This window comes from Monopterus albus, unplaced genomic scaffold (genome assembly GCF_001952655.1).
Source record: "Monopterus albus unplaced genomic scaffold, M_albus_1.0 scaffold235.1, whole genome shotgun sequence".
In the NCBI taxonomy this organism is placed as follows: Eukaryota; Metazoa; Chordata; class Actinopteri; order Synbranchiformes; family Synbranchidae; genus Monopterus; species Monopterus albus.
The window spans coordinates 934,928-947,182 of NW_018128115.1; positions in this window are offsets into that span (position 1 = coordinate 934,928).

The window sequence follows — 12,255 nt, forward strand, 5'->3', positions numbered from 1 at the left end:
AACCTTTCTGTCAACATCACCTTTTTCTAATAAGACACTGAATCTACATTTGGGCTCAAAGTGGCAGAAACAGCCCCTAGAAAGAAAAGCCAGGTCTTTGTGTGGATTACTGCTTGAGGGCCTTAAACCGTTTGTAGGACATTTTGATCCGTTTCTCACCTTCTGAAATGTAGCTCCAGGAAACTCATGTTAAAATGTCTCACACCAACAACACCGGTCATGTGATTCCACTAAGGTCCAAAACCAAACTCTGTTGAGATTTTTAGCCTTAATTAAAGCAAAAGGTGTCAGACTAGGATCTAAGCTTGTGACTACTGGCTAACAACCTGTCACAAGACTTAAGAACAATTCAGTCACATCACATTATATGCCGTTAAATATTTTTGGTTATTGTCTCACGTTTGACTGAATAAGATATTTAACACAAATTAGGATGTTTTATTACAAACCTGAGGCAAAGGAAAGATCTGCTCCCTGCACCGACAGCTCTCAGTGAATCTAACAGAGCAACATCTGGATCTAAGGCTGCGTCCACATCCCAGCTGAAGTTTCCCACAGCAGTGTGAACAGACCAAACCAGATCCGGGCCACCTGCATATCTGTTAATTCCATTCTTATCATATCTGTAATTTCCATTCTTAAGCCCTCCATGCCCTGGCTCCTGCCTATTTGACAGATCTTTTAACTCTTCATAAACATAATCGAGCACTTTGGCCTGTTGATCAGTGTCTTCTAGAGGTCCCAACATCTAGATGTAAGCATTTTGGTGATCATGCCTTTTCGGTGGTTGCTCCCAAACTGTGGAACTCGCTACCACTGAACAATCGGTCTGTTTCAGATCTGGAACTTCTTAAGTCCAAACTAAAGACTTATTTATTGACTCTGGCTTTTACTTCTCAGTAGTCCTTAACATTTTTTGTTCACTGAAATGATTCTTACTTTGGCTAACTGTACATAGTTTTTTAATTGACCCTGTTTTATGTTTCTATTTGAGCTCATGTTATTGTTTTATTTGACTGTTGTAAAGCACCTTAAGCCTGCAACACATTTCAATAAAAGTCAGGCTGGCTTCATTTCAGGACCAGTAACCAGGTAAAACAGTGAAATGATGCTTCCATATGATCCAGGTGATGTCAACAGGTGACCACATCATGATTTGGTACAACAGTGGCATCCAGGAAAGGCCAAGCCCTTTAGGAGCGAAGATGGGCCGAGGACCAGCAGTTTGCCAACATATGTGTGAGAAGATTATTGAAATGGTTAAAACCAATGTTCCTCAAAGAAAGATAGGAAGGGATGTGGATGTGTCGCCCTCTACGCTGCAGAGCATCATCACAGACTCCCTGGATCTACGGCGCCATCCAAACCTCAGATCTGATGTTTCACATCCATCTGTGTAGCTGACATGTAGACATGTACGCTGAGCTCCTATACTGCCAAGCAGTTTATTCGGACCACCAGCACTTGTTTCCCCAGATTTCATCGATTAGCTTCAGATTTTAACAGGACATTATAACTAATGAGAATCCCAACAGCATTCAGGCGTTGCCCTCTGCTAGCACCACCACTTGCTGCTTTGTCATGGAGCTGCAGTTGAGAGTCCAAGCCCATGGCCGCCAGTGGTGACAGTGGGTGCTCCGTTACGTAAGTGCTCGAACAAAACGTCCTCTGAATTTCCACACTCCTCACAGATCAAAGGCTCTTCCCTGTTTTCTGCTGCAGGTGCTGAAATATGACTTGAGCCCTCCTCCCACTCTCCGTCCACACATACCAACAGCTCCTACCATCACCTCTGTGTGCACAGGTGTGAGTGTCTGGACGACTGTACGGCCCCTGGCCGTAGCTGTGTGGATGTGTGTTGCTGTGTTTCTACACTTTGGCTGCTCTGCCTCTTTTGTGTTGTGTAGGAGAGGGGCCCACACAGCCGAGCTGAGAGCGGCGCTGACTGGTTCCTACTGGTTCTTAGATCGAAACCAAGGAGGAACAAGACACTAATAACTGGACATTCTAATGGAAAGGAGGGACAAATGATACTCAAGGTGTTTTTGAAATACTGGTACCTATGGGGTACAGCTGTGGACGGGAAGCTGAAGTTTGGGGAAAACTGTGTTAACAGCTGTTTTATTGTGTGTTTTGGTCCATGTGTGAAAGGAGGGAGAGGCTTGTCCCACTCGTAACTAATGTAACATCTCACTGTTCCCTCCAGTCCTGCCCACATTCAGAAAGCTGGTCCCACCTTATGGCAACGTGAGGTGGAGGACGTGCTGTTTCCCGGCAGGAGGAGCTGTGTAAGGGTCTTTCATGCTCCACACAAGCTACACAGCAGTGAACACATCCTGCTATGCAAGGAAGATCTGACACATACTTGTAGCAAAATGTGTCCTCCAGAATGTTATTCCATGCGTCCCCTGCGGGGGCACTAGTAGCTCCAGGAAACTCATGTTAAAATGTCTCACACCAACAACACCGGTCATGTGATTCCACTAAGGTCCAAAACCAAACTCTGTTGAGATTTTTAGCCTTAATTAAAGCAAAAGGTGTCAGACTAGGATCTAAGCTTGTGACTACTGGCTAACAACCTGTCACAAGACTTAAGAACAATTCAGTCACATCACATTATATGCCGTTAAATATTTTTGGTTATTGTCTCAAGTTTGACTGAATAAGATATTTAACACAAATTAGGATGTTTTATTACAAACCTGAGGCAAAGGAAAGATCTGCTCCCTGCACCGACAGCTCTCAGTGAATCTAACAGAGCAACATCTGGATCTAAGGCTGCGTCCACATCCCAGCTGAAGTTTCCCACAGCAGTGTGAACAGACCAAACCAGATCCGGGCCACCTGCATATCTGTTAATTCCATTCTTATCATATCTGTAATTTCCATTCTTAAGCCCTCCATGCCCTGGCTCCTGCCTATTTGACAGATCTTTTAACTCTTCATAAACATAATCGAGCACTTTGGCCTGTTGATCAGTGTCTTCTAGAGGTCCCAACATCTAGATGTAAGCATTTTGGTGATCATGCCTTTTCGGTGGTTGCTCCCAAACTGTGGAACTCGCTACCACTGAACAATCGGTCTGTTTCAGATCTGGAACTTCTTAAGTCCAAACTAAAGACTTATTTATTGACTCTGGCTTTTACTTCTCAGTAGTCCTTAACATTTTTTGTTCACTGAAATGATTCTTACTTTGGCTAACTGTACATAGTTTTTTAATTGACCCTGTTTTATGTTTCTATTTGAGCTCATGTTATTGTTTTATTTGACTGTTGTAAAGCACCTTAAGCCTGCAACACATTTCAATAAAAGTCAGGCTGGCTTCATTTCAGGACCAGTAACCAGGTAAAACAGTGAAATGATGCGCAGACACTGTGCGGTCACCCTCCCCCTAGAAGCCTTTGTTAATAGAAGAAGAACTATGTCCAGTGTCTGCACGGTGGCAGTGACAAGCAGTTGGCGTTGCTGGGCAGACGTTCCATCTTTGGCCTCCTTTAGTCGTTTGTCAGTGGTGGTTTAGTAGCGCCGCCATTTTGAAATCATCGGCCCTGCTAGGACCATGGGCCAGTGACTTTCCTGCCCTGTTGGCTGGCCGGTGTATTACGTCTGCTAAAACGCGGGACAGCAACCACCACATGGTCTATGTACTACAAATACTTGTGTCAGCCTTGTGTGTACAGAGCATCTCCATAGTGTGAGCATCCACCTGAGCCTGTCCTTTCATCCACCGAGTCGCCCCACAGGTGGGGCAGGATTTCCACCATGACCCTGACAGCTACACATGCTCTCATCTCTTTCATGAGCTAAAAAGGAAGCACCCAGCCCTGCTCTAATAACAGCCTGTGCATGGCAGCAAAAATCCCCACAGGAGCACGTAGTGTAGCAGCAGACATGTCTCCCCCTCCGTCACTGGTAGCTGTGAACATCTGGTTCCCAGCCATGACTCATGGTGGAGCGCTTCCCTCCTCCTCCTCCTCCTCCTCCTCCTCCTCGGTCGTGGTCGGGGATGGGATCGGGTTTTGTGGGAAGGGGAAAAAACTCTCTGGTGTCAGTGACAGCCTCATGGAAAGTTATCCAGCAGGCCAGGAGCAGGAGAGCAGCGGGGGGGGGGGGCACAGTGGAGGGAGGAAGAGGAGGATGAAGGCTGTAAAAAGGCATAATTTAAAATAAGCTTTCTGTCAACATCACCTTTTTCTAATAAGACACTGAATCTACATTTGGGCTCAAAGTGGCAGAAACAGCCCCTAGAAAGAAAAGCCAGGTCTTTGTGTGGATTACTGCTCGAGGGCCTTAAACCGATTGTAGGACATTTTGATCCATTTCTCACCTTCTGAAATGTAGCTCCAGGAAACTCATGTTAAAATGTCACACGCCAACAACACAGGTCATGTGATTCCACTAAGGTCAAAAACCAAACTCTGTTGAGATTTTTAGCCTTAATTAAAGCAAAAGGTGTCAGACTAGGATCTAAGCTTGTGACTACTGGCTAACAACCTGTCACAAGACTTAAGAACAATTCAGTCACATCACATTATATGCCGTTAAATATTTTTGGTTATTGTCTCACGTTTGACTGAATAAGATATTTAACACAAATTAGGATGTTTTATTACAAACCTGAGGCAAAGGAAAGATCTGCTCCCTGCACCGACAGCTCTCAGTGAATCTAACAGAGCAACATCTGGATCTAAGGCTGCGTCCACATCCCAGCTGAAGTTTCCCACAGCAGTGTGAACAGACCAAACCAGATCCGGGCCACCTGCATATCTGTTAATTCCATTCTTATCATATCTGTAATTTCCATTCTTAAGCCCTCCATGCCCTGGCTCCTGCCTATTTGACAGATCTTTTAACTCTTCATAAACATAATCGAGCACTTTGGCCTGTTGATCAGTGTCTTCTAGAGGTCCCAACATCTAGATGTAAGCATTTTGGTGATCATGCCTTTTCGGTGGTTGCTCCCAAACTGTGGAACTCGCTACCACTGAACAATCGGTCTGTTTCAGATCTGGAACTTCTTAAGTCCAAACTAAAGACTTATTTATTGACTCTGGCTTTTACTTCTCAGTAGTCCTTAACATTTTTTGTTCACTGAAATGATTCTTACTTTGGCTAACTGTACATAGTTTTTTAATTGACCCTGTTTTATGTTTCTATTTGAGCTCATGTTATTGTTTTATTTGACTGTTGTAAAGCACCTTAAGCCTGCAACACATTTCAATAAAAGTCAGGCTGGCTTCATTTCAGGACCAGTAACCAGGTAAAACAGTGAAATGATGCTTCCATATGATCCAGGTGATGTCAACAGGTGACCACATCATGATTTGGTACAACAGTGGCATCCAGGAAAGGCCAAGCCCTTTAGGAGCGAAGATGGGCCGAGGACCAGCAGTTTGCCAACATATGTGTGAGAAGATTATTGAAATGGTTAAAACCAATGTTCCTCAAAGAAAGATAGGAAGGGATGTGGATGTGTCGCCCTCTACGCTGCAGAGCATCATTAAAAGATCCAAAGACTATGGAGGGATTTCAGTGTGTAACGGGCCGAGCCTGAGCTGGATGACCGAGCTCTCCGATCCCTCAGACGGCACTGCAGCTTCTATCAGCGGTATAACCACATGGGCTCAGGATGACTCTGGCTCACCTGTGTCAGCCACTACAATACATAGTTTTCAGTTTTAATTTAGATTTTACACACCGTCCCAACTGCTTCTGATTTGGGGTTGTAATAAAGACACAAATATTCAGGTGACCTGCATGACAACCTACTGTTAGACTGAGCCAATCAGAGAATCTTGCATCTGTTTCTTCTGTCTTAGTCCCACCCACATGAAGTGTGAGGAGAGAAGAATCAGAGAAGCACAATTTAGGAGACATGAGACATCCTTTCAGCTGATCCTTAATCTAAGGTGTCCAATCTTTCCAATAGAGCGGAAAGGGGAAGTCCGTCTGTAAAAGACAGGATGCTCTCGTATATCCTCACTCATGGCTCCTCACTCCTCTGAGCAGGAATTAGTGCTTTGAGACATCCATCATGATGGCGGACTGGAACGTCTTCTGGGTCGAGTGAGGGTCAAGAAGCAATGGGATGCATCCATTGAAACCCCAGTTGCTCCCAGTAGGCAGGCCAGCGTCTGTTAAATGCACCGCATACAGTACGTGCAGCCTTCTCCATCACGTGGACTTGATACCAAAGCCAGACAACACTGAGATCTCAGCAGAATATCCTGTTTCACACTGGTTTACACTGGTTCAGACTCTTCTTTGTTTCCCAGACAGCCGCTCTGCACATCCTGCGTAAGAGGGAGCTCTGTTGCTTCTCCAGTTCCAGGGGTCATTTCTGTTAAACTGCTACTTATGTCCCCAAAGACAAAAAGTTCAGAAACTCCATGTAAGAATGTGGCAGTGTGATTTGGTGAAGGAGAAACAACTGAGCAGCCTCCTCCTCCTCCTCCTCCTCCTCGGTCGTGGTCGGGGATGGGATCGGGTTTTGTGGGAAGGGGAAAAAACTCTCTGGTGTCAGTGACAGCCTCATGGAAAGTTATCCAGCAGGCCAGGAGCAGGATATGTTTACATGCTGGGGGTGAGACATCCATCATGATGGCGGACTGGAACGTCTTCTGGGTCGAGTGAGGGTCAAGAAGCAATGGGATGCATCCATTGAAACCCCAGTTGCTCCCAGTAGGCAGGCCAGCGTCTGTTAAATGCACCGCATACAGTACGTGCACCCTTCTCCATCACGTGGACTTGATACCAAAGCCAGACAACACTGAGATCTCAGCAGAATATCCTGTTTCACACTGGTTTACACTGGTTCAGACTCTTCTTTGTTTCCCAGACAGCCGCTCTGCACATCCTGCGTAAGAGGGAGCTCTGTTGCTTCTCCAGTTCCAGGGGTCATTTCTGTTAAACTGCTACTTATGTCCCCAAAGACAAAAAGTTCAGAAACTCCATGTAAGAATGTGGCAGTGTGATTTGGTGAAGGAGAAACAACTGAGCAGCAGTTCTCCTGTGAGTAGCCTCTTCACCTGACCACTTTAGTTTATTTCTACTTTATTCACAGTTCTATTTTTCCTGCTGTATCATCTTTAAGGTTTTCACTTACAAATGGCATCAAATACTTACTGAATCTATATTTTAAAATCTAGTTCTAAAGAAGAAAGTCAACAAAGACGGGAGTCTGTGTCTGAAACAGTGTTGACAAAAATGTACACAAACACAACAATGACTGTGGTTTGCAGCAAGTCTCCACATGCCAAGTTTCATAGCAGTACTTTTAAGAAAACTGCTGCCTGGAAGGTAAAAAAACAACCACACATTTCTAAGTCTAACCCACAGACCCAATGATGCTTATGTCTGTTTTCTTTTCCTGTGTATCCTCACAGCGCCCGGGAGCACAGACAGAGGGAGAGTTTTCCTCCTGCAGAGAAAACCCAAAGTGAGGAAGCATCTCTGAGGAGGGGAGCCAAGCTTCCACTGTGGTCGACCTACTTTCACCAGGAGCCAAACTTCACAGAGGGGAAATGGCAACCAGTGTGGAAACCGAGCCTCAAACGCAACACTCAGACTCTGGGGTCACAGGCGCTTGGAAACGAGATATAAAGGGCTTGAAATATGGAAGTTTGTGAGCTGTGAAGGCTGGTTTGGGTTGTGCATATTTTACTTGACACTCGGTGGGATGCTTTTGAGTCAGTACACTGAAAACATACTGCCACATTTGCAGGAAAACATTTTGTCCCTTTTTCAAGTTAAATCAAGACATTCACAAAAAGCCAGAGACACAAGTTCCATTGGACTAACATGCCCAGTTTTCACTACATTGTCCAACAAAAGCAGGAGACGTCACCCACAGAGAGAGCTTGGACAAAGGTGTCTGTTTTCTACTCCTGCAGGTTAAGACCAGAAACTCAAGAGAGCTGATCATCTGTTATTGAGTCTTGGTATCTGAGTCGTCCACGTCTCAGGCCGTCACCCCCACTTCTCAAGTCTCACTAAGCTCTGACCTTGTGTCGCTGCTTCCCGTCCATGTCAGGGCCATGTACTCAGTTCCTAAACCGCCACAGGTGAACAGATGTAACTGAAATGTGAGCCACGTGCACACAACAATAACAACCAGGTTGTTTGTGTGATGGTCAAATGGCCCAGTTTCCTCCCAAACCACTGGGTTACGATATGTTCCTCCCAGTTTGTCCTGATCAGAAGTTTCTCCATAAACATCCACCACATGTGAAACGTCCTGGTCTCTCCACTGACCCCGTCGCTCTCCTACATGTTTACTGTTAACAGTCCATGAGGGGCCGACGCCGAATGATGACGACAGGCCGTATGTGCAGAGGAGGAGGCGTTAAAACGACCACATGGATTCTGATCTGACCTTTCTGATGGCACTTGCACAGTCAGAGGTCGGAGAGGAATCGGGTCTAGGAGCACATACACAGGTGGCCCAGATCTGGTCTGAGGACATCTGGTCTGTTCACACTGCTGTGGACACACCAGGTCGGGGATGTTTAATATATCTTAACAACATCCCAAACCACAATCACAGTTTCCGCAGCTCAGGGACATTGACCAAACGTCACCTGGTTTGAAACCTGCTCTCTAACGTGGGTTTACTCCAGAGTTTGTTTACTCGATTAGTGCTCTGACCTACTTTAATATCATTGAGGATTTTCTCTTCAAAAATCAGGCCTGTGTTAAATTCTCCAAGCTTAATTTGGGCCTCATTTCTTTTAGCTTGGCTGCTAATAGAGTAAACATACATACAGATGTACAACGGAAACCTACAGAAGAGGCTTCTGCTTTTGTGTTGAATGCGGTCAACATCACAACTTTACACCTTTGACCTTTTCACTCCATCAGCAACAGGATGTAGGTTAAACAAACAGGAAGTTCATAAAATACCATCTATAGTCATTTCTGCAGGGAAATCCCTCTGTGTTAGATTCTTGATAAGTACAGTATCCGTGGCCTGTAACGATCACAGGTGGAGACACTAAGTCAGAGCAGCTGCCTTCGTTCCGAGTCACTCTGCACCAGTACACTGCTCAGATTCTTCAGATGTGAACAGAGGCTTGGCACGGTATGGTGTCCCAGTGAATGTCAGACATGTCGGGACATGTTGTCCTACCAATGCATCCCTCTTTTTTCAGCATGTTGGCGAGTAAATGTGCACGTGTGCGGCTTGTGCACAGACAAGGTGAGACGGTGAAACTCGGCCTCCACATGTTTTCCTGTAGCACGGAGCACATGGACCAGTATGTGTCCCTGTATTGGGTGGCCCAGTAATCAGAGCAGCCTGACCTGTGTTCATGTAAACTAGTTATATTTAGACTTGTTGGGGGGGCATTAGTGCTGCCTTAACCCCTGCAGCAATACAACACGCTCCCAGCTGCGTGTCAGGTTACGAGCTGCTCAGTTTAGCTCAAACAAAGTCAGGGAACTGGGCGGTGAACAGCCAGGATTTATGGGAAGGGATAAAAAGGACACCTCGCCCTACGTGACACAACACCGGAATGAAAAGAGAGCCAGGGAGGGCGGAGCCAGAAAACCCAATCAGGGGCATGGGAACGATGCCAACACGTTGACTAAGCAGAGATGGTTGATGAAGCAGGCCAACAAACACACTGAGAGCCTGGAGCTTTCTAAAGAAGGTGTCAGGAGGCATGCTGGGAAGTTACAAAATCACTGATGGTTGTCAAACCAGATGACACAGGCGGACAGAGCGTGGAGGTTACTCAAGTCAGTTACAGATTAATGCCTGGGCGGTGTTGAAGGTCACAGTGTGGAACAGTGGAGGAGGATTTGTCCTTTAAGGGCTCATCCAGCTCTTTAATCTGACTCCATGAAAAGTCGGTCCCCCTGGGGATAAACCAGACTCCACTGCCACCGACAGCTCCTCAGGGCCAGAGGGCAGCTGTACCCACACACCGCTGATAACAGAGTTGACTCTGTGTGAGTGTTTCCTGGAAACATCCTGGTGTGCCCACTCAAGAGCTGGGGCGCAGCCAGCTTAGCAAACTGAGCTGTTGTTCTGCCCGGCCGTCCTCACCAGCGTTGGATGGCGTTCTACATGGAGCCTGGCAACAACCCTGCTATCATGTGCACTGGGCCTGAAGCCTGGTAGCTACTTACTGAGCAGGGGGAGAGTTGTGAAGAAGCATCAGCAAAGGTAAACTGACAGCAAGCTCACAGAGAATGACCACTGTCTCTGCAGCTCTACAGCATCCTCTAGCCTCTCTTGGCTCTTAAGTTTGGTTTCATGCCACATTTCCTGTCTGGTCCAACCAGGAGCCAGAGCCAGTCAGAGACTGGCTGGGGAACACAGTGGAGCGTTTAGCAGGTCCAGAGCCAGAGGTTTCCCTCTGGAGGAGGTGGAGACCAAACGGAACTAAACACGCCCTGGATCTCCAGTAACTCCAGAAACTGTAAGGCGGATCAAATGTGGCCTGGGTTCAGACCTCTGAACCAGCGCCTTCATCTCAGATTGTTGAGTGACTCGTGTAGGTCTGGTGTTTCACCAAATGAGTCCTTATGGACTCCTGTCCGCTGTCCAAGGTTCATCCTAAAGAAACCCATGGAGACCGCAGAAGAGTGTACCGGCAACTTGTGGGAGGTGCCGGGACCAAAGGGTCCTGGTACACTAAGCAGTAAAAGGTAGAAGTGCCAGTACTTCATACTGTTGTGTACTGGGCCACTTCGACCGCTGAGGCTGACACATAATGGTGACAGAAACCAAGGCACGTTTGGAGCAGCATTTAACAGCAGCTCACTGCTCTAGTTAATGAGCAACAAAGACCTGGGATCACTTGGTTTTGTTATTGTGTTACTAGGTGTGTGTTTATTGCCGTCCTCCTCCTGATTGAGATCTGTTATATGTCCTGCTGTAAAAAACGAGCAACTACCTCCGGTCTGCTGCTGAGCTCAGTAAAACTGCCAACACATCCGCTGTGGTGTACTTCATTTACACTTATCTAAAGCAGGCTTATTAATGAGCCGCTCCTCTGGTTCACCCTCTCACCATAGGGAGGGGTGTCCACCTGGTGAGAGGGGGTGTGGCTGAGGATATGTGACCACCTCCACACTGTCTCTACCCTCTTAAGTTATAGCTCCAACAAGTGTTTCCTCCGGAGGAAGTCGCTGAGCAGATGACCCTCCAGCGGCTCAGTCACCAGGCTAACCTGCAGCCCGCCACCGTCCCACCCCAGTAGCAAACCCGCACTGATCCCCAAAGTGCAAGACACTGGTGTCATTTTGAGGTGCTGTGTCCCTCTGATTAGCTCCGAGCTCTGGCCATTGGCAGCGGCGTCTCGGCCGAGCTGACAGCATGTTGGTGTAGCGACTGGCAGTCACAATGCAGCAGTGTCATCTCTTCAATGAGAATCGACTGGTGCTGTCAGAGCTGACGTTATCCCTGTGGGTGGGCTGCCATTACTTTAATTAAACTGGGCTGGTGGAGGTGTGGCAGGGCATGAAACACAGAGAGAAGGCATCTGTCTTATTTTGTCTTCTTGTAGCAGAAACACAGAGGATTCTTGTTTCCAATCCAAAGCGTTTTGTGAATAAAACCTGACAAGGAGGTGATGTGGGAAGCAGGCAGCGAGCTCCAGTGTCTCGCCACCTGACAATCTGGCCGTGTGAAAGGAGGAAAATCTGAAACCATATAGTTTGTTTCTCCTAAGAAAAACACCAGGAAACACTTTTCCAGCAGCCTGTTATTTGGGCCACGCTGGTCGGCCCGTCCCACGCCACTGTGTCATATCTCAGCTGCCCAGAGCAACAGAAGGTCAAAGGTCAAAGTGTTTATTTGTCATATGCACAGTTAGGAAACGTGTTTCCCTGTACAGTGAAATTCTTACTTTGCCGTCCACATGAATGCCTCAAAATACATGTGAAATATAAAGTAGATAAATAAGTAACACAAAATCTAAGGCACTTTAAAGCAGCAGGTGAAGGGAGCAAATAAAAATACAACAAGAACACAATATAATGCAGAAAGAATATATGCTACGTGGGAGCTGTGGAGTGTAAATACTCAGCAGTGAGTGTGCAATGTGCAAAATGAGTAAACAGTACAGATGGAATTACATGAGGTAGATCCTGAGTCAGCTGTTTGAAAGAGTTTTTCAGACTAGAAGTCCTGAAGTTCTGAGACTGAAAAACTCTCCTTCCCTCTGCCATCAGACTCCTAAACAGAACCGAGACCTTTCCATGAGCTGTGCTGTAGATACTCATGATCCCCAGAGGCTTCCTCCAGTG